Below are 5,500 nucleotides of genomic sequence, written 5' to 3' on the forward strand. Positions count from 1 at the left end.
AAGCCCCGATTTCGGTTGTAAATAGCATTGAACGCGCGATCGACACTATTTACCCCCGAGAATCGGTGCATTTTCAGTAATAAACAGTCTCGATTGCGCGGCCGATGCTATTTAATACTGAAACGGAAAAAGCCCCGATTTCGGTTGTAAATAGCATTGAACGCGCGATCGACACTATTTACCCCCGAGAATCGGTGCATTTTCAGTAATAAACAGTCTCGATTGCGCGGCCGATGCTATTTAATACTGAAACGGAAAAAGCCCCGATTTCGGTTGTAAATAGCATTGAACGCGCGATCGACACTATTTACCCCCGAGAATCGGTGCATTTTCAGTAATAAACAGTCTCGATTGCGCGGCCGATGCTATTTAATACTGAAACGGAAAAAGCCCCGATTTCGGTTGTAAATAAGGTCACCATAAATAATACAATATTTACCACCGTAAATTTATGGAATCTCTGCTTCGGTTGTAAATGGATTTGCCCGCGTGAATTAAGCTTTTTATTACCGAAAGTTGGGGCTTGCAATTTAGTGCGAAATAGTGAAAGATATTTGGCATCGAAAAAAAGGTATTTGGCTTTTAATTTAATAATTTAACTGTCCGTCTTTTGAATAAGTGAGAAAGCTAAGTAGAGGTCATCAATTAAAACCAAAATGATAATAATGAAAATACGCGTTTGCTTTCCACGAAATCTCTGTCGGAAGTGAAGCCCTTAAAAATAATCCCAGAAAGGGTCACCGATCTAGAAGATAATGATAAATACACCCGATTCATCATAAGCGAGTTATTCTATTAATTATAAGTGGGAAGTGTTCCCTGAATTAATAATTTCATGATTAACTATTTAGGTAGTGCTTTATCATAGCCTGGCACGTAACGCGCAAGGACAATCATTAAACATAAGTAAGCCTTTAAATATAAATGACTGCACCGCTTTCCCGGTTTGGAGGCGCTAGCGATGGCTCGCGAGATAGTTTCGGTGGTATAGGTCGCCGTTGCTACCTTATTTGCAAAACAACGTATCTCAAAAAATTCAGTTCAAGTAAAACATAATGTCAATTAGGCAATTAACGCGGTTGCGTTTAGCTACCTTATTTCTAAAACGAGGTGTGTAAAATAATTCAGTTTGGGTTATATCACGATACCTCCGAGGACCGTAACTTTAGGGTCTTGATTTCTCAGCGACCACTGAGGCGAAAAAATATGAACGATACGTGCATTTATGGGTGATTAAATTTTACATCGATTGCGATAACCATTTGGGCCCTCGGGGGCCCTTAAATTCGGGGAATTTATTTCTTGGAAACCACTGAGACCACATATGTAAATGATACTTTGATTCATGAGGTTGTTAATTTTCTTGATAGCGATGCCTGGGCCAATCAAATTGAAACACACTGTTTAAATATAATAGTAGTGAAATAAGGAAGTTTTATTAATTAGAAGAACCGAAATTATTTCGTGGGTTCTTGATATAAACTCTATAAGCACATCATCCAAATTTATTGGCGAAGTAGTTTAGTAAAAGTTTAAAACAGGCCTTATGCATGGCCCTGAGCATTGACGAAACGCGAATATTGGTTTTCCTCTACCCTACTTTACCACAAACATTTCTAATTTTATACTCGCACCGATTCTAGGCGCATTTTAGTTTCAAACAGTATTTATTTATTTTTTATTTATCTAACATAAAATACATACATTTTTAAGCTCAGGGTAAGCTTTTATGCAACCATAATGGGATTTTATAGGTATGTTATAATGAAGTGGTCAAATTATTACACACGCGAAGCTAGAAAGAAAAGAACTTACCTTATATATCTCGAATAGTACCGCTAGAATAACATAGGAGAGTTCGAGAGTCCAGGTTTCGCGAAAGAAATTCTGAAATATCAAGCCGGCGTAATCAGCCGTCAACTCTATCATCATACGGGTCGCGCCATCTATCACTTTCAAAGTTCAATGGTATGGGATACACTTCCAGCCGCTAAACAGCGGATGACACCACCAACAATTGAAAGTTCTAAATTTTGAAAAACTTCTTTCGCGGAAGGCAGAACCAAAACCTTAATTATAGTATAGAAGCCGAAAATTATAACCTTTTCTAGGGATAGTCTCTCGACAATCAAGTGATTTTTAGTGCTGCCAGACCACCCAAAAATTTGTAGCAGACGCTCCTGGAGGTAAACCATTTACTAGATAATATAATCCTAGCATGTTCTTAGTGTTTCTAGTTACGCGAAATTAACAATTTTATTTATGAAAATGACATGAAAAAGTGATTATTATAGGAGCTTAGACGAAAAAACTGCCAAAAGGTAAAGTGATAATATATCTGTACTAAAAGGATTTGATCCCTATACACTAAAAAGTGCCCAATTAGAAGAAAACATTGAGACCTTTCCTGGGGTTACTTATCCAGACATTGTAAATAACCTTGTGTTTCAAAAAAGTGCCGAGCAAATAAGGAATTTAAATCGTATAAGAGCCTAGAGGCTTATAATCATTTCGTAAATGGATGGTTTTATAAAATTAAACATAAGTGATTTTAAGATCATCACTTAGTCATTGCAAAAGTAAGCTAATCACCTTTCAAAGGCTGTATATACGTTCTTATTTAAACAATTTTCGCACTGACTAAACGTTTACAAGTATACATGTTCATAATTAAAAAGGAAAAACACCTGTGTATATGGTCATAAAGAATAGTAAAAACAACTTTAATTACACAGTAAAAACTTTAACAAGATTTAAAATTTTAACAACGACTAGTTTCGCTCTCTTTCAGAGGCCTCATCAGGTCTGATGATGCCTCTGAAAGATAATATTATTTATTACATAACCCCTGTATGCGTTTTACGTAACTTTTAATAAAGTTTAAAAATGTCTATTTTAAATGAGCAGTTTTCTTTAAGTTTTCAATTCGCTACGTTTAAATGTAGACCCTCTAAAACCATGGCTTCTAATTTGCAAAGATGGAGCTATAGAATCAGCGCATTGTACTTGTGTGGCAGGATTAAGGGAATCCTGCCCACACGTTGCAGCTGCTTTTTTTATGAATATGTTATTAGGCAGAGAGTAGCAAAGGCTGTCACAGCTGTTAAAGCATATTGGCCAGTGCAAAAGTGTGCTATTTTATCAATCGTATCTCCATTTTCGGATCAGTTTGTGCCAAACACATCATCAGTTATTCATGCCACTGAATATCTGCGGTTACATTTGAAAGAAGATCATTTAAAACTTTCGCTTTTAGAGCTGCAAAAATTTAATTCCTCGATAAACAATTGCATTGACGAAAAATTGACCGTTACAATTGAAGAACAGACGAGGAAACAAAGTGAAAATAAAAATTGGCTGAACTACATAGGAGGCCATATCACAGCTTCCCAATTTAAAGCTGCCTGTAACACTAATCTGCAACGTCTGCCCCAAGCTAAATTAGACCAATATGTAACCCAGAATTATACACATTTAAAAGTAAATCTACGGAATGGTGCTGTCGGCATGAATAAGTTCCCAGAAAGGCATTTTTTTTTAAATTTCACACTTAAACACGCAAATTTTAGCTTTAGAGGGTGTGGTTTATTTATAAACCCTCGTTTTCCACATTTTGGTGCGACAATGGACGGACTTGTTACTTGCGATTGCCATGGCCGTAGGTGTGTGGTGCCTAGCTGATTATTATTATTATTAAATGCCCTTATTGTGTCAAGGTTACATGTGTGGGAGAAAATGTTATTAAAACGGAATGTCTGTCTAGTAACAATTGAAAAAATGAACTCACATAGACTACGGTTACATGGGGCTCTGAACGTCGACGTAAGGGAACGTCGACTTTCGACGAACGTCGACGTTCCGAAAAGGGGAGTGGTTACATGATCGTCGTTTCAAAATATACTACGAATTTTCCCCTCCAAAACAGGGTATTTTGGCGCTCCTTAAAAATATGCTTTACTCGCGTTTTATTAGTATATAATTTTAGGTAAGTTTCTATTGATATTCAATTATAAAATAATTCATTTTTAAATATAACTATATCAAGTCTTTCATATAATAATAATAATATATAAAATGACATCTTTCATACGTTGATTAATTTATTATATATTTATATATATATATATATATATATATATATATATATATATATATATATATATATATATATAATTATAAATTATGTTCATTATATTTTCAGTATAATTTAAAAAGTTTCATAATTATAAATTGCAATTTGTATAGTTAGTAAATTGTTTCGAAATATTTAAAATTATTTATAAATTAATAGGAAATAAAATTAAGTATATAAATTAATAGGAAATAAAATTAAGTATATAAATTAATAGGAAACAAAATTAAGTATATACATTAATAGGAAATAAAATTAAGTATATAAATTAATAGGAAACAAAATTAAGTATATAAATTAATAGGAAAGAAAATTAAGTATATAAATTAAGAGGAAACAAAATTAAGTATATAAATTAATAGGAAAGAAAATTAAGTATATAAAATAATATAATATAATATATAAAACTCAAATTAAAACTAATTTATTACGGAACAGTCGGATATGCGGTAGGAAAATCCCTACTGGCCAAGGAAACGTCGTCGTAAAGAGGTTACATGCAGCGCCGAACGTCGACGTAAGGCGTTAAATCGACGGTTCGAGGTAGTTTTCGTTAAGTCGACGTATCTCTCCGAACGTCGACGTTCGTGCGGTTACATGAGAAAAATAAACGTCGACGTTTCCTTACTCATACTATTAGCCAGTTCAAACTCAAATTGTACTAGGCACCTCGTGGTATCGCGAATTCATCATATGGTCTAATGTTGGAAAAATGCACATGGAAAGAGCTGAACGTAATGACATTTTTTAACGAAATTTCGCAGAAAGCAACAACTTTTTTCAAAGACAGTTATTACCAGAACTCTTAGGCAAGTATTTCACCCGGCCAAAAGAAACTCTACGTGATCTTGGAACTATATCGATAACATTAATGCCAGTGGCGTAGCCAGGGGGGGCACAGGGGGCACACGCCCCCCGAAACGTATGGTCGTACGTACAAATATTTTTTTTTTTACTTTTTTTTCAATGGTGTGCCACCCCCCCGAAACAAAATCCTGGCTACGCTACTGATTAATGCTAATAATTAAAAAAGCAGCGAGTGGTGAATTTGCAAAAAAACAAACAAATTCAGGGGCAAAATGATAGTGTGAAAAAGGAAATTGTGCACTTTTATGGTATCACACCAAGTGTATCAATTTGATAAAAGTTCCATCTGGAAAGTACATATGTGACATTTGTAAGAAAAATTAAACTAAAAAGAAAAGATAATTTTTTGCCAAATATAAATTATTTAATAAAGTGTTCAATAACAAAAAAGGGTATGAAAAGAAACCAAAATACTACATAGATTATAGATACTATTTTACATCCAGCTATTAATTTTAAATGAAGACTTTCCTGTAATTATTATTGACTATTATTGTTGGT

This window comes from Leiobunum rupestre, chromosome 7, assembly GCF_980474605.1.
Source record: "Leiobunum rupestre chromosome 7, qqLeiRupe1.1.hap1, whole genome shotgun sequence".
NCBI lineage: Eukaryota > Metazoa > Arthropoda > Arachnida > Opiliones > Sclerosomatidae > Leiobunum > Leiobunum rupestre.